The 17,700-nt window shown below is 45.5% G+C and overlaps 1 protein-coding gene across 3 annotated transcripts in view; it reads right to left on the reverse strand.

The window, feature by feature from the left end:
• Positions 1 to 17,700, reverse strand: part of NINJ2 (ninjurin 2) — a 128,594-nt gene that overhangs the window by 83,435 nt on the left and 27,459 nt on the right. The window contains exon 1 of one of the 3 annotated variants that reach the window (XM_045295937.1): positions 2,237 to 2,393. The exons of the other annotated variants lie outside the window; for them this stretch is intronic. The gene's annotated coding sequence lies outside the window, so the exon portion shown is untranslated. Of the gene's footprint in view, positions 1 to 2,236; positions 2,394 to 17,700 lie in introns of those variants that run through there. 3 annotated transcript variants of the gene reach the window in all.

Genomic DNA, 17,700 nt, shown 5'->3' on the forward strand with positions numbered 1-17,700 from the left:
CCCCCCCCGTTTCTACATGTTGTAGGAGTGTATCCCTTAATGACAGCACTCTGAACATTGTGTTAGAATTAACTAAAAAGAAAAAAAATATCCCCATACCCACCCTAACCTATGGCTTCATCTATGGACTTGAAAGTGTGAGGCAGCTCAGTGGAGCTACTGATGCCTTCTGGAAACTATGTGTGGTTGTTACTAAGTGAAACATGACCATTTGCCTGGGCTGTATTTAGTCATGTGGTATACATAGATCTCCTGTGTAAGTGCCTCCCAAAGACAGACTCTAACCCCAAACCTGGATCCTATCAAGTAGGACCTCACCTCAATAGACAAGGCTATTGATGGTGCAGGTGATATTAATCCCACTTTTAAGGGGGATTTGTATTAAGGGCGTAGAGGGTAGACCTGATAATTTTTTGAGGAAAGTAGGTGTGAAGTTTCTAGGACTCTGATTCTTGGCTCCTAACGTCTCTGAGACTTTAAGCCCAGATACTACTCGAAAGTGAACTAGGAGGCTTTGCCCCAGGCCCACGTCCCCCAAGAGTGTGTTGGACACACCACTATGCTTAATGCTGTTCCAGATTAAATCAGCATCCTTCAAATTTGCCAGACCTATTGTCACAGTAATCTGTATTCCCAGTCACACATGGAATGTTTGTTCGCTGGCAGCCAAATGCACTTGGAACTGGCAGTGATGATCTCATCAAGCAGGAAAGCTGAGCAGTTAGTCAGATGATTAACACGTTATTGAGATTGAGGAGTTGAGTGTCACACAATGAAAATATCTGGGCAATGCCAAATCAGGAGTTTCCAGTTTGGGAAAGCTTAGGGATCGTCCTATCCAAAGTTCTTTTAATTTTTCCCAAGGTGGAAACTGAGGCTTGAAAAAAAAAAAAAAGGGTAGATGCCAGGGCTTCTGGCCTGTGAAAAGTCCAAATGCAATGGTTCTCATAAAATTCATTCTGAAAAACAGTACTGTAAGCTGCTCAGGTCTCCCTTGTCATGACCCCGTGGCTTTCGTGCTCAACTGCAGCCATTAATTCACGCCAGATGCCTTGTAACATCTATTCCTGGTAACATCTACTTAATAGTCTGCTTTTATTTTTAATGGTCCTGTTTGTATTTACTGATGTTTAGGGAGATCATTCTCCCACCCCCCCACCCCCACCCTCTCCATGGCTCCAATGCAGATTTCTCTCCACTTGCATACCTGATGGATGGATGGATGGAGGGCCAGGAGATTGAAGATGGGGGTATGACAGGATCTTCATAAATTGCTTGCCTACCTTGCATCTAGGGACTTTAAGGGATGGGTCCTCCAAATGGTCTACAGGTTTCTTTCTCTTACATAATCATGCTTGGCAGTGATCCTCACTCTGCCTTTGTCCTGAAATTATTTGACAATCTGCTTGTACTATTTAAAATTGACTCGCTGGTATCACATCAAATCAAAAAACCCTGCCTTCTACATATGTTACCGGGTTTTGTACCCTTTCCATTTTCTCTGGAGGAGTTCTGGTGACATAGTGGGTTAAGTGCTAAACTGCCAGTTTAACAAGGTGAGTTCAACTCCACCAGCCGCTCCTGAGGAGAAAAATAAGGCTAACTCCTTTTGTAAAGATTCACAGCCTCCAAATCCATAGTGACTGGTTCCCTTCTGTCCTACAGGGTCTCTCTCGATGAGCCAGGAATGGACTCCGTGGCAGTATGGACCTTTTCTCCAACGGACCAACCTTCTCCCTCAGAAAGGATTCTTCTAGTGACGTTAAGATGCTCCTTTCTATGGGGGAAATCACGTCTTTTATGGGAGACTTGTCTTTTCAAGTACTCTATGCACTGGAAAGTGATTGCACTGAGGTGTTCCCTGCGGGTGGCTCTCTGTTGATGATGTCTAATGCCTGATTTTCAAGTTGATTCCAAAGTCTTTGGATAAAGGCAAACTCTGTCCTTTCCCAGCCCTAGTGGAGGGATGGGGAGGGAGCATTAGGTTGAGAGGAGGAGTATCTCTTAACCAGGGTGTATCTCCTGGAAGCAGGGAAAGAATGCCAGACAAATCACTTTGATTAGACCCCTTTGCTACAGAAACAGGCTGGGGGAGGGGAGAGGAATGTCTTGTAATACTGCTCTAGCACTAGTTTATCTCCTAGCATGGCACGAACAACACCAGGTGTTTTTGAAGACAATGGGGTTTAAGAGTAAATAAGCTGAGCACCACCCATAGCCTCAGCCTAGCCTTTACCTGATGAAAAGTGCACAGCTTCGTAGTCACACAGGCATCCCTGGGTGGTGCAGACAGTTGCTGTCTGAAAGGTTGAAGGTTCAAGTCCACTCAGAGGTAATTCAAAAGACAGGCATGGCATCTCCTTCAGAACTATCAGCCGACGAATCCCCTGTGGAGCACAGTTCTACTCTCACACACACTTCTGCCCAGTTGGCAGCTCATTTGTTTTGTCTTTTTTTTTGGTCAGCCCTGAATTTCAATTCAGGTTGGGGCCACGTACAAGCTGTGACGTGGAACAAATCAAGGTCTCTGAACCTGCAAGTTTTCTTGTAGTGTGAATTGGACTCAATGATACCTACAGTGTTGCCAATAATAATAATAATCCGAAAGCAAACGTAAAAATGCCTGCGTGATATAAGTGCTTTGAAAGCAGAGGCTATTCTTATTAATAAGGAAAGCCTAGGAGAAACTCAGCAGGAAACCAAGGGCTCTCCGAGAAAAGGGAACCGAAATAGCCACCCGTCGCTCGTCCACTCGGAGGAGAAACCGGAAGGGGACGCTCTGCCCTCCTCCCGCCCTAAGCACGGTGGTCAATCCCGACCCTGAAGGGGTGTTTAGCTTTAGACCCGGGTGAGGGCTGCTCCCCGGCGTCCAGTGGGGGAAGGAAGAGAGAAAGCCACGTAACCCAAAGCTCAAGGCCGAACCCACAGCAGGCCACCGCACCGGATGGGGGTGGGGGTGAGGGTGTGGAGGAGTGTCCTCAGGCCGCGTCCCCCGAGGGCTTGCTCAGGCGGAATCAGCTGACTGTTTGCGCAGGTCAGCCGGCTCGGACCATCCGGGTTCTCAACACCCGCCTTCGGCCCCGGTCTGCGCCTGCCGGGCTGGCCCGACGTCGGCCGCGCGCGCACCTCCCTGCTCGGCGCCGGTCACCTCCGCAGCCAATCAGCTGCCGGATGACCCGCGCGCGCGCCCCCCCCCGCCCCCTGCGCAGCGCCGGCCACTTCTCCAGCCAATCAGCTGCCGGATGACCCGCGCGCGCACCTCCCTGCGCAGCGCCGGCCACCTCTCCAGCCAATCAGCTGCCGGCCAGCGGGCCCGCGCTCGCCTGCCTTTCCTGGGCCGAGAGACGGCGAGCTGTCCTTAGTCACCCTTCAGAGGCCCTCATCTTCTTCTTATAAAAAGGATATTCACATTTCCACGAAGGCCTCTGTCAGTGAATGCAGTACTTGAGGACAGGTGGGAGGCCTCCCAAGGCCCAACAGCCCAACACTGTGCCTTGGTCTGTCTCCCTGGAATTCTCAAGAGCATCCATTAAGGTCCGCTAGGGACTCCCGGGAAAACAGCGGGCCTTTTCTTCTCTTCAAAACCACCCCACCTGTCACCCTAAGTGACCCCTCCATTCCAATTCTCGCGAGGGTATGTAGCGCGAAGCTTCTGTTCTATGCCGGCCATCCCAACCCAGGTTTGGTAGAGAGGAGAGAATGGTATTTGTGAGTAAGGAAATCCTTGCAGTTTGAGGTTTACCCTCCGGCCTGAATTCCCCCAGTTACTTCGTAGTTCACAAACTAGAGAGAGGAGGAAGAAAAGGAATACTTGATTGAGCCCTGGAGTTTTTCATCTGCCCTCTCCCTTCAGCTACACAAGATTCCTGTAAGGGGACGATTATTATTCTTAGGCCTGGAGGTAGCAGGGGGTGGTAGCTATGAAGAAACCGAATCTCACGCTAAAGAACCTTACAGCTGCTGAGCATCTGGCTGGCCAAGGAAGCCAGTATGTTTTTCTAAGTGACGCAGTTTACCAGGGCACCAGGTAGTTGCTAGACCCTTGTTTTGCTTGGGTAGCCCACAGCTAGTGCAATAGATACTCCCTGTCTTTAAGTTAAAAGCCTTTCCAGGAGAGACATGACAGTCTGGTTGCGCCCTGCACAAACTGACCTCCCATTGCTGGCAGATTGTGAGATGCCCCTTTTCACATCTACCCTGCCATCTTCCTTCTCCTGCATTCTCTGGACCCACACTCTTCCCACGGCCGGCAGCAGTCCATCCGATGTTTACGTGGTGGCTACTCTGCCACATTTTGGAGGAATCTGGAATTACTCATTGATCTTTCCGGGTGGTGGATTGTGACTCCTCCCGACCCCAGAGTAAGAGTAGAACGACCCATCACATTTCCAAGACTGGAATCTGTGGAAGCAGACAGCCTCAACTTTCTCCTGAAGAATGCCATGTAGGGTTTAAACCACCCACCGGCCATTTTGGTAAACAGTGGAGCAACTTAACCACTGTGCCACCAGGGCTCCTTTTGAAGTTTTCTTGGACCTCACAGGCCTGGGTCAGCTGCCTCCATCAGCACCTCTACTTCTTTAGGCAGTTCTTATCACACCATTATTGCAATAATGCCCGTCTCTAGCTCACTCTGAAGTTGGAAGGAATCTACCTGAATGCAGATTCAAGGGGTGGTCTTCACTACCACCCCACCATTTAGCTGAATGTCATAGCCCAGCTCTTAGGATGCCAGTGTTTCCTTAGGGACACTACTTTAAAAACTAAGGAACTAGAGCTTGGAAGTTAAAAGAAGGTTAGGAGGAAATTGGAGAGGACCGTAAAAACATGGCCTTTAATCATAATGACAACAGCATTAACAGCTATGATTCATTGAGTGCTTATTATATTCCAGACACTGTTCTAAGTGCTCCTTAAACTTTAACTTGCTTTGAATCACGTGAAAACACAGATTCTTGTTCACTAGGGGCCTGAGACTCTGCATTTCTAACAGGGTCTTGGAGGATGTTCATGCGGCTGGTCCTTTGGTGACACTTTGTGTAGCAAAACTTTAGTGTACTAGCTCATTTCATCCTCTCAAATAGTCCTATGAAGTAGCTACCACCATTATCCCCACTTAACCTTTACTGAAAGGTTAACTATCTATGAATTTAATGTCAAAATAAACATAGGAGAATTCGAAGTCAAGAACAGTATACACAGTGGTGGATACAGTGGTGGAACAAGCAGAAAGAAAACCCCAGGCAGAGGACACAGTGTTTACAACAGCCCGCCATGCTTGGGAGGTGCACGGGCGCAGAGGGCTGTTGTATGGAGTAGGGACTCTACTACTACTTAGGGCTAGGAGCTTTTCAAAGGCCTTGGGTATTGAAGACCTGAAAAGAATTCATTGGTACCCATACATGAAAACTGAACACTTGTGCCAGAAGAAACCAGCTCCTAGACCTCCCCACACACACTTAAATTAATAATTCCAAAATTCAAATAATTAAAACAAGACTTTTCGATGAAATAATCCATATTTAATGAGTGAGATGGGTATGTTGTAACACTTGATAATAAATGAGGTGGACTCTCAGAGTAACAGAGCCTAAAGTCTATGAAATACCGGGCAGGCTCTGGCCACAGTTCATCTGGATATAATCCCGAGGGCAGTTGGGAACCTCTGATATAAGCAGAAAAGTGTTCTCTGTGGCTACGGTGTCTGTAGAGAGTGAGTTGGAGGGAGGCCAGCCTGGAGGCCCAGAGGCTAGAGATCAGAGAGGCAGTTTCAGTCTTCCTGACTTCAGACTGTCTCTCCTCCGTGCCAAGATGAGCATAAAATGATAGCATTATACAACCCAATTATTCTTTGATGCTTCTGCCACAATCTGACTCAGCATTCTAAATTTACTTAAGATTTGGGGATAAGGCTTTTTTTTTTCTTTTATGCCAAATTCTTTCTTATTAAGGCCAACTGTGTGCTATACTCTAGGGGAGGTATTAAGAGCCCAAGCTCACACAGGGGTTTGAACCCCAGATCTTGCTAGCTGTTCGACTTTGACATGTGATTTAGTTTCTCGGTCTTGATTCCTTATTGGTAAATGGTAAAATACATGCCACACAGGGTACTTTGGGAATGAATCCATTTCTTTCATGAGATGTGGTTATTGTTAGCTTTCCCCAACTCTGCACACAAAATGAAATGCTGCCTGGTCCTGCACCATTCTAATGATTGGTTTCAGATCAGACTATTGCAATCCATAGGGTTTTGATTGGTTGAATTCAGAAGTAGATCATCAGGCCTTTCTTCCTAGTCTAGTCTGACAGTTCCACTGAAACCTGTTCAGTATCATGGCAACTGGCAGATGTCTGGTGTCTGCACACAAGGTGCATTGACCAGGAATGGGCCAGGTTTTCTATATTATAGAAGGTAAGATTGTGACTACTGAACTACCAATGCCTCATACTTATAAATGGTAGCTATTATCATATATAAGGAACCCTGGTGGTATAGCAGGCTACACATTGAGCTGCTAATGGCAAGGTCAATGGTTTGAACCCATTAGCTGCTCTGAAGGAGAAAGATGAGGCTGTGTGTTCCCATAAAGACTTAAGGACTCAGAAACGCTAAGGAGTTCTCTCTATTCCATAGGGACTGGAACAGTTGGAATCAACTCAGTGGTGGTAGGTTTGTTTTCTTTTAGTGATCATCTATAAGGAGCCCTAGCGGCAGTATCAGTTAAGCACTGGCTTGCTAACTACAAGGTTGGCTGTTTCAACCCACCAGTCACTCAGCAGGAGGAAGATGACGGCATCTGCTCTGGTAAGGATTTGCAGCCTCAAAACCCCAATTCTGGTTAATATCAATCAGAATGAAATTAATGGCAGTGTGTTTTGGTTTATTATCATATATAAGGAGCCCTGGGGGCATTGTGGGTTGCCACCAGGCTGATAACTACAAGGTTGGCAATTCAGACCCACCAGGTGCTCCTTGTGAGAATGCTGAGGTGGTCGGCTCGTAGAGATTTAAGGTCTTGGAAACTGAGGAGCAGTTCTGATTTGTCTTATTGGTCACTATGCGTTGGAGTCAAATTGATGGCAGTAGGTGTTTTTATGTTTTTGTTTTTAATTATGTCATTCTTCTGTGACCCAGCCATGTTTTGAAAAGGAATAGAGGGTGGGGTAAATAATTCTTCATTAATCGCCTGAAATAAGAATTATGACCTCCATTTTGCAGATAAAGAAACTGGGCCAGATTAACTTAAGGAACTAGGAACAGGAAGGGGGGAATCAGCAAAAGCTAGAATTTTAGTCTTGCTTCGCCTTTGCATCCTCTTCCAAAGTCAACATCTGCTCCTTGCCCCACTCTTTGATGGGTCCCAAAAGTGATCCCTTTGTCATGGCATGAGACAGCCAGTCATGGCGATTGGCAGGCTTCTGTATCCTCACCTCCTGCCTCTACGAGCCTCCATTCCCTTCTTCCCCACTCAACCTCCCACCACCTTGCTCCCCAATTTTAAAGCTTATAGAGTTCCTTTATTTATGTTCCTGTCTCTTTGAGACTCAGACAAAACCGCCCTGGCCTGGGATGTCTTCCAGGGTACCTCCCTTTAAAGGGAGTAGATAAGTAGGTCACATCAGGAGGATGGGGGAGGAAGCTGACTTCTTATGGGTGGAGGAAAAATACTGTCGATCACATGGAGAATGGAAAACAAAATAACAGGGCTCCTCTCCCATATTTTCTCTCTCCCCACCCTTCCCTTCGCCCCCACCCTCCCCCCTCAGTGACAGCCCCCTACCAGGTTCTAGCACCATGAAAAGCATTTGGGAGATAGCATAGGCAATACTGAGCATTTCGGGTTCCTTGACACTAGCGGACACGAAATAGAGCAAGACGTGTTTCTTTCCATTGCTCCCCTCCCCGCCTCCTCTTCAAGCGGATCCCACAACCCCTGGATACATTTTTCTCTTGTATGGAGAAATCTCAGCTTTTCACAGAGGATTTGGCGCTCCTGCCCTGGTGACGGCCCACGTGGCCCGGCGCACAGATCTCTGCAGCTGGAGGCTCCAGGGCGCCGGGGCCAGAAAGGCACTGGCTGTGATGGCCTGGCGCGGACAGACTTTGTGTTGTGGCAACCAGAAACAAGGCCTGGCTTTGCGAGCATGCTGCTCCCCACCCCCGCCCTCAGCCTCCGTGGAATGCAGCTCACGACCAGGGGCGTGGATGCGTATTCAATTTCACAGATTACTGTGAAAACCTGAGACACACAGGCAGACAGGGTGCGGCACTAAAGGTCCAGCCCTACCCTGCCCCAGAACCCCTTGGGACAGTGGCCTGTTTGAATCACAACACGGGAGGTCACATTTCTAGGAAACTGCGGCCGAGGGGAAAGGTCCCGGCTGTGTGAGTGCGAGCAGCCTGGCAGCCTACAGATTAGTACTGAAAATGTGTATCCGGGCAGACGCTTGCCCCCCGACTTCTTTCCTGGGCCAGCGCACAAAAACAAAAAGACCAAAGCTTGACCCTCGCACCTCAGGGTAAACAAGCCCAGTTCCCTGGCTGGGGGCTGTGGAAACAGGGAGTTCACTTCTGGAGAGGCGGAGGGGTTTTCCACGCTCTTGCTGTGGAGGCTGGCAGCCTTCCAGTGCCGAGGCTTGTCGGTTCGGGACAGTGGCTGCTCTTTCACAGAGGCTTGGACAGGTCTTGGGGGACTTAGCCGTGTGCCTCATTCTTTGCTCACTCATCTCCAAGCCCTCCACCTACCAGCCAGGTGCTTCTGCACAGTAAGGAATATCCATTCCCCGAGGCACGGGTCACCTCATCCCTGAAGACAACAGCTTGGCCCTCGACAGCCACCGCGACTTTTTTTTTAAGAAGCCACCTTTATCATTGTATTTCCCCATCTTGCACTCCATTCAACTTCTAGACAAGTGGGACGACTTGCTTTTCCCGAAATATGCCCAATGCTTTCTTTTCTCTACCCTTTGTTCACACTGTTCTCTCCACTGGAATATCTTGCCACTAATCAAAGTCTTATGAAAAACAGAAAAAAAGATTGATGTTGTCAAGGATTCTCTCTCCCTTGGATCCACAATCAACACTTGTGGAAGCAGCAGTCAAGAATTCAAATGACTTATTATTGCATTAGGCAAATCTGCTGCATAAGGCCTCTTTAAAGAGCAAAGATGTCACACGTGGGTCACTAAGGTGTGCTTGACCCAAGTCATGATATTTTTCATTCACCTCATGTACATACTAAAGCCAGATAACGAACAAGGAAGACTGTAGAAGAATTGATGCATTTGAATTACGGTGTTAGAGAAGAATATTGACAGTATTACGGACTGTCAGAAGGACAAACAAATCCATTTTGGACAAAGCACAACCAACATGCTCCTTAGAATCAAGGATGGTGAGACTTTGTCATAAACTTTGGACATGTTACCAGGAAAGGCTAGTCCTTGGAAAAAGATACTGTGCTTCATAATGCCAAGGGTCAGTGGAAACGAAGAGCCTCAGTGAGCTGGATTATCCCAGTGGCTGAAACAATGGACACAAAGAGCAGTAACTGAGGCCCATGCAGGGGTTCCTTCTGCTGGGAAAGGGTCAACAGCAGTCAGTGCTGTTCATTCTTCAGAGCTCGCTCAGCGACTACCTCCTCCAAGAAGTCGTTCCAAATCCCTGTTCTTTACATTTCTTTCTATTTAATAGAAGTGAGTTTTACATTTTTTTTTAGATGGTAGCAGGGCATGTTACTGAAGTTGTGGGGTATCAGATATAACTTAATCAGGATGCCACCATTTCACCCCCTTCTACATAATGTCTTACATTAACCCTCTGGGAAGGGGCTTTGTAGAAATTCAGTGGTCTTCAGATATGTCCCTGATGTCTTATTTCTAAAGTCTATCCTTGGGGCATACTCAGAAATTAAAAACAAGATTTGAGATATGATGTAAAAGTTTCAAAAAATGGGGCAACCTTTTTAAAAAAACTATTTTATTGGGGGCTCTTACAGCTCTTATCACAACCCATACATCCATCCATTGTGTCAAGCACATTTGTACATATGTTGCTAACATCATTTTCAAAACATTTTCCTTTTACTTGAGACCTTGCTATCAACTCCCCGCCCCTCCATGAGCCCTTGATAATTTGTAAATTTCCCCCCCATGTCTTACACTGACCACTGTCTCCCTTCCCCCACTCTTCTGCTGTCCATCCCCTTAGGAAGGGGTTGTATGTAGATCACTGTAATCAGTTCTCCCCCACCTTAGTAGGACAACCATTTAAAAGGAGATGCTTACTTACACAAAAGATTACTTGGTTGTTTAATTCCAGTGGTAATCAGAAAGAGATCATAAATGTGTATAGATACAGATCTATATGTTGTGCGCCATTGAGTTAATTTGGATTCATAAAGATTATAAGAATAAAACTGCCCCATAAGGATTTATTTCTTAGGTTGAAATCTTTACAGGAGCAGATCACCAAGCCTTGTCTTCTATTGGGCTGGGCATCACTAGGGTTTATAACACATACGTAAAGATATACGTATATTACATCTACAATATCACCTAGATTCAGAAATCTACTTATTTATATATAGGCACACTTGCTTCTATAAAATTTTTATTTTTAAAGCTACATCATTCTTTTTTCACTCTATTTTAAATATGAGGAGTCCCTAGTGCTATCAGGGACTGACTGCTAACTGCAAGGTTGGAGGTTCAAACCCATCAGTCATTCCTCTAGAGAAAGATGAGCTTGTCTGTTCTCATAAAGATTTATAGCCTCAGAAACCCTATATAGTGCTACTGATAGTTGGAATCGATTTGATGGTAGTGAGTTTTATTATTATTATTGGTTTTCTAAATACATGAGTTAGTAGGAGATGTGTAAAAGAAATAAAGTGAAAAAAAGTCATTTGTAAACATAACTCAAAAATAATTTGTATTAACATTTTGGTGTATTTTCTGCCAAGAATGTCTCTATGTATATTTACAGTATTTTAAAGGAATTGATATAAAGGTTTATTCATTTATGTATAGTACTCTTTCTGACTTAACACATAAGTATTTTTGTATTCCTTTATTTTCCTCAACATGAAAAAATATGTACTTTAACATATATTCATAGACGTATCCCTTCATTTTTAGACCTGCCAAATTCTGCTGTTACAAAATGTGAATGAACCTTCCTGCATATCTAAACAGATCACTGATTTGTTTTTAAGACCGATTCTAGAAGTAGGGGTTTAACACCCTGGATACATATAGCCAAATTGTTTTTTTTGAATTTCCACTTGAAAATATTTCCAGAGTACATTATCTATATAGCCTTCCTTCTATTTACGACCAGCAGTTTAAAACACCAGCTGCTCTGTGGGAGAAATAGGGGGCTGATTGCTCTCATAAAGATGTATAGTCTCCAAACCCTGTGGGTTAGTTCGACTCTGTCCTGTGGGGTCGTAATAAGTCAGGATTGACCCGAGGGCAATGGGTACACTCATACCACTGGTTCTTGTTGTATTGAACTCTCTCTGCCTTGAATTTGAGGAGCCCTAGTGGCAAGTGGGCTACACTTGGGGCTGTTAACCCCCATGTCAGCAGTTCAAACTGACCAGCCACTCTATGGGAGAAAGATTCAACTCCCTGCTCTCATAAAGATTTATAGCCTTGGAAATCCAAAGGGCCTGTTCTACCTGTCCTACAAGGTCATTCTGAGTCAGAATTTATTCAATGGCAGTAAGTTTTTGGAATCTTGAATGTGAATTCAGTATGTCTAAGTCTTAGTTCCCCTATGCATTGCCAACTACACTACTAAAGGGACGAGGTGGGCAAGCCACCTTTAGAATTAGCATAAATCCAATTGCCATCTGGAAGTAGATCCAGGCTTCACCTTCCCACCTTCCCATTCCTCGTTGCCAGACACTTGTGTGGGTCTTCTTCTCTCACCCTAACTGCCCATTGAGCAGGCAGACTTCATCTCAGGCCGCCTTGAGTCAGACCCAAACATCTCTGGTCACTGGGGCCTGGGTCATAGGGCACAGCTGTAGGCTCAGGAGTCTGTGCAACTCTGCCCACCTCTCCCTCACTCTCAGCCATCTGGGGATAGAATACAAGCTGGAAGAACTCTCTTCTTCATGACTGCCTGCATAGTGCCCCTCGGAAATAGCCACTCTAAGTCAGAGTGTCATTGCCCGTGACTTCATTAATTCTCTATAACAACTCACAAAATTCATGGAGACGACAAGGAGGCTTCACAAAGTTCATTAATAAATGCCATTACTTTTTCATTCCATTTGCTGTGAACTTTTGGAAGCTCTCGCCTATTAATCTTTACTTAGCGTTACACCAGGAGTGGCCTTGGTAGCACAGTGGTTAAGCACCGAGCTGCTTACCAGAAGGTCAAAGGTAGCTGCCGGAAGAAAGACATAAAGACGTAAAGTCTGTTTCTGTAAAAGACTTACAACTTCAAAAACCCTATCGGGCAACTCTACCCTGTCCTATAGAGTCACTGTAAGTCAGAATGGCATTGATGGCAACAGGCACGATTTTTGGTTTTTACAGTTACATCCCCATTGATTGTAACCAGAAAGGATACCAACCAAGAGACACACCGGGTAAGGTCTGCTAGAGTTTCCTGCAGCAGACTTTCATCGTCCCCAGGGATATCCCAAACCCTTGCCCATGCACAGATGTCCTCACCAATCCAGGACACCCTCAAAGAGAAAGCACCAAGGAGCAGGGGTCATATAAGTCATTGGGACCTCGATGTATATACATGACTGGAACTTCAACACCTACACATGAATCCATGCATGAGCACCATTGATTCCATCATGTCCCTCTGCCTTTTGAGGGAGTAGCTCTACTCTGTCCTACAGGGTCCCTGTGAGTCAGAAAGTGAGTAGATCAAAGGGGCCCTGATGAGTTATTAGTGGACTGCTAACCAAAAGGTCAGTAGTTTGAACCCACCAGAAAGATGAGGCTTCCGTAGAGATTTACAGCCTCAAAAATCCTATAGAGCAGTTCTACTCTGCTTCACACTGTCATGATGACTGCAAATAGCTGCCCGGTGGTTTTAGAGAACAACTTCCTGGTAGCCCAGGGATTCCTAAGGCTCAGTCACAAGCACAAGTGTGAGGCGGCGCAGGACCGGGCAGTGCTCGTTCCGTTGTGTTTAGGGTCGCTGTGAGTTGGAACTGACTTGGTGGCACCTACTAATAGCAACCATTCTCAAGAGCCAGACGCAAAACCCAAGACGGGTGTTGTGTTCCACACCCCTGAGCCGAGTGTAAGCTGGCCATCTTTATTCACACAGCTCAAAAGGACACAAGGGCTGCAATGCTGGTTAAAGAAGAGAAAAAGGAATTTCCTCAACTCTTCAGATATCCAGACTCGGGGAGCAGTGGGAATTTGGAAAACCAGTCCAGTCTAGGGCCTGGGAGGTGATAACTTGGCTTCAAGCAGGGTTTCCAGTAAGGGCTAGGAAAAGGGCAGAATCCTGGGAGCTGGAAGGCCTCTGGAGTGAAGGAGTGGGGGTCAGGAAGTGTCCAAAAGGCAGTAAGGCAACCTGCTTTGAGCACTGTGTGTCATGCACTTTCCCTGGTCTGGACCACTACCAACCATCCCACATCAATTGCAGGGAAATACAGCTACACAGATAGTAGAGGCTCCAAGGAATGTGTCTTACACCGAAGTTCCCAAAACTAAAGGCAAGCGTTTGCAATGCAGCAAGATGCACCCTCACATACACATGTGACTCCTACCCTCCAAACCAACCACAGTTCAGAACAGTTCAAGACAACGGCAAGTATTGAAACACTCAGGGTGTGCCCAAGGTCTGCAGAGGGTGTTAAACTTCACGGTGCCGCCCCTTACGTTAGCCTTATGGCAGGCAAAGCTACTCTGAAGCCACTAGTTGGATGGATTAGCTATGTTGTTGTTGTTGAAAACATTATGATAACAAGAAGAACATTAAAAATTATCCATCAGAGGGAATGATAACACATTTTGGGGAAATGTTCTTAATAACTAAATTGTTTTCTTTCAGTTAGTTGTATTTCTCCCACTTAACTAAAGCTTTCTAAAGTTTTTTGTTGTTGTTACATACATCATTTTACTGGGGGCTCTTACACCTCTTATAACAATCCACACATCAATTGTATCTAGCACATTTGTACATGTGTTGCCATCATCATTTTCAAAACATTTTTTTTCTACTTGGGCCCTTGATATCAGCTCCTCTTTTTTCTCCTCCCTCCTCCACCTTCCCACCCTCATGATCCTTTGATAAATTGTAAATGATTATTTTCATATCTTGCACCATTCGATGTCTCCCTTCACCCATGTTGTTCATCCCTGGGGTGGAGGGGGTTGTACTCCAATCAGTTCCCCCTTTCTCCCACTTCTGACCCCCCTTTCCCCCTACCCTCATGGCATCAGTACTCTCACTATTGATCCTGAGGAGTTTATCTGTCCTGGATTCTGTGTGTTGAGAGTCTTATCTGTACCAGTGTCAATGCTCTGGTCTAGTTGGATTTGAAAAGTAGAACAGGGATCATGATGGGCTGGGGGTGGGGTGGGGAGGAGTATTAAAGTACTAGAGGAATGTTGTGGGCCTTGACTGCTCCACACAGGAGTGTCATTCTAAGGGATTGACTGGTGGGCCAGGATGCGGTTTCTCTCTCTCCTCTCTCTCTCTCTCTCTCTCTCTCTCCCCTAGTTTGTTCCCCTGTGGTCTGGGCAGACCCGTCACTCTCCCTGGGCTGTATCTTCAGTGCTGTCCTCTGTAGTGCAATCTTCTGGGAAGGGGGTCGATGTAACTGGGATTGGAACGGCCTGCAGATCTGACGTCCGTTTCGTGCAGTACTTAGTTCAATGTTGAAGCTCAGTAAATATTTGTCCTCTCTCTGCTGTGGTTTATTTTGCTGATGATATGAGGATCAATAGAAGATAATCTATGTACTTAAAATAAATGATGTCTACAAATTCAGTATTATAACAAAGAGAACAACATTTACATGGTAAAGAAAGGTGTCTTAGCATCATAAAATCCCATTAATTGTTGTGCTTGGAGCTGTAAGGTGTTTTTCTAATAACAAGAATGGGAAGCAGTAAATCATTTATATGCTCTCTACTTTCTGTCCTTCCTGGGAAGAATAATACTAGTCCAAGTTTTAGAGAAGACAAGAATTAGTCTTGAGGTGATAAGACAGAGCAAAGTTATTTTGCCTATGCAAGGATTCCACCCACTATAATGAACTCAGGGTTCCCTTCCTTGAACTGAGATAACTTTTCCATACCTAGCAAACATAGAATAAAATATAGTCATTGATTAGTAAATATTAGTTGAATGCGTGGAAGAAATGGCTTAGCTATCGTCCACAGATCTTTCCCACACTTGGTAAATCATTAAAAGAAGTGTGTGGGGGCGGGGGGGGGGGGGGGGGGGGGGGGGGGCCGGGGTGAGCTAATATTTATTCAGCATGCAGTGTGTTGTTGCTGTTGTTAGGGGCCGTCTAGTTGGTCTCCACTGGCAGCCCGATGGAGAGCTCAGTCCTGTGCCAGCCTCACAATCCTGCCTATGTTTGAGCCTGGGGTGACAGCCACTGTGTCTGTCCATCTCTTTGAGGGTCTTCATCTTTGTCACTGACCCTCTAATTTACCAAGTACAATGACCTTCTCCAGGGACTGATGCCTACTAATAACACGTCTCAACTCCATGGGACAGAGTCTCGCCGTCCTTGCTTTTAAGGAGCGTTCTGGTTGTACTTCTTTCAAGACAGATTTGTTGATTCTGCTGGCAGTCCTTCACCAAACTCCCAATTCAAATGCATTCATTAGAATTCTAATGCTAAGCAGCCGCCTTCAGTCCGCTTTAGTCTTGTTCATCTTTCATATGCATATGAAACAATCGAAAGTACCATGCTCTGGGCCAGCCACACCTAAGTTCTCAAAATGGTAACTCTGTCTATCTTTTCGGCAGATTTGCCCAATGCAATATGCCATTTGATTTCTTGACTGTTCCTTCGATGGGTGTTGATGGTGGATGCCAGTAAAATTAATCCTTGACAACGTCCATCTGTTCTCTGTTTATCATGATTTTGCTCTTCGGCCCAGCTGTGAGGATTTTTGTTTCTTTATATTAAGATTTAATCTATACTGAAGGCTATATTCTTTTATCTTCATGAGTGCTCCAAGACTTCTTCACTTTCAGCAAGCAAGGTTATGTCATCTGCACATTTAGGTTCTTAGTGAGTCTCCCCCCAAACCTAGATGCCTTCTCCTTCTTTATGTAATCAGGTTTCTCAGATTATTTGCTCAGCATACAGATTGAATAAGTATGGGGAAGGGATACAATCCTGACATCGACTTTTCTGATTTTAAACCATGCAGTAACCACTGGTTCTGTTTGAACCACTGCCTCTTGTCTATGTAGAGATTCTGCATGAGCACAATTAAGTGTCCAAAATTCCCATTGTCACAATGTTATCTATCGTTTGTTATGAGCCACACAGCTGAACATAGACAATAAAGCAACCCTATAGGACAGCGTTGCATAGGCAGCAAAACTCAGGTTAACATCTTTCTGGCCTTGGTAGCACAATGGTTAAGTGCTTGGTTGCCAACTAAATAGTCTGTAGTTTGAACCTACCAATTGCTCCATGGGAGGAAAATGTAGCTCTCTGCTTTGGTAAAGAGTACAGGTTTAGAAACCTTGTAGGGCAGTTATGTTCTGTCCTGCAGAGTTGCTATGAGTTGAAATTGAGACCACAGCAGTATAATTTACTATGGACCTTTTATATGTCTCCTCCTCTGGATTTCATGTGGTAACTGCTATATGAAAGGAAAGTGGCATTGTGCCTCTGGGGAATAGATGCCTCTACCTGTCTCTAAGGAGCCCTCGTGGTGTAGTGGTTAAGCGTTGGGCTGCTAACCACAAGGTGAGTAGCTCGGAACCACCAGCTGCTCAGAGGGAGAAAGATGAGGCTTTCTAATCCTGTAAACAGTTGCAGTCTTGGAAACTCAGGGGTCAGGTCTACCCTGTCCTATACGGTTGCTGTGAGTCAGCATCAACTCGATGGCAGTGAGTTTGGTTTGGGGTATCTGACCTTAACCAAAGTTTACCTTCCTCAAAAGACCACAGCCACTCACTTTTCAAGGAGAATCCAATGTTTAATTTAAACCCGAGGGCTAGAAGAGGAAATTGTACAAACTTACCAACCAAATGAATGTGACCAAATGAAGGTGATGAGTAAAATATTAGAACAACACCCGTGGATTGGGAGAGATGGGGAAAAAATTAGTGAAGAAGAAAAAGACCCCAACTTTTTTAATTATCCCCAGAAATAGGGTCATTATCAAGGACTGGCCCAAAATTTCCTCTTCCTGTACTCTCCCTACTCTGTTCAAACACAAAACCCTAAGCCTGTAACTTAGGAGTGTTTAACCCATCAGAACATAAAAAACTTGTTCTACCAAGACTGAAAAAAAAGCAAGCTGTTTCCTTAGCAACTCAAGGGTCCAATGAAAGGAAAAGCTAGGTAAAGTAAAAAGAGAATACCTGTGGCAGTTACATAATCTTTGTCAACTTGTGAAGGGTGGAGTCTAGCCTGTCAATCAGGACACAGCTTGATGATCTCATTTGGAGGCATGACAGAGAAAATAGCTCACTGGAGGCCTGATACACACTCCCTCCCTATGAGACATTCC

The sequence above is a fragment of the Echinops telfairi genome, unplaced genomic scaffold (assembly GCF_000313985.2).
Source record: "Echinops telfairi isolate 266 unplaced genomic scaffold, ASM31398v2 ScPeMD7_6273;HRSCAF=7185, whole genome shotgun sequence".
NCBI lineage: Eukaryota > Metazoa > Chordata > Mammalia > Afrosoricida > Tenrecidae > Echinops > Echinops telfairi.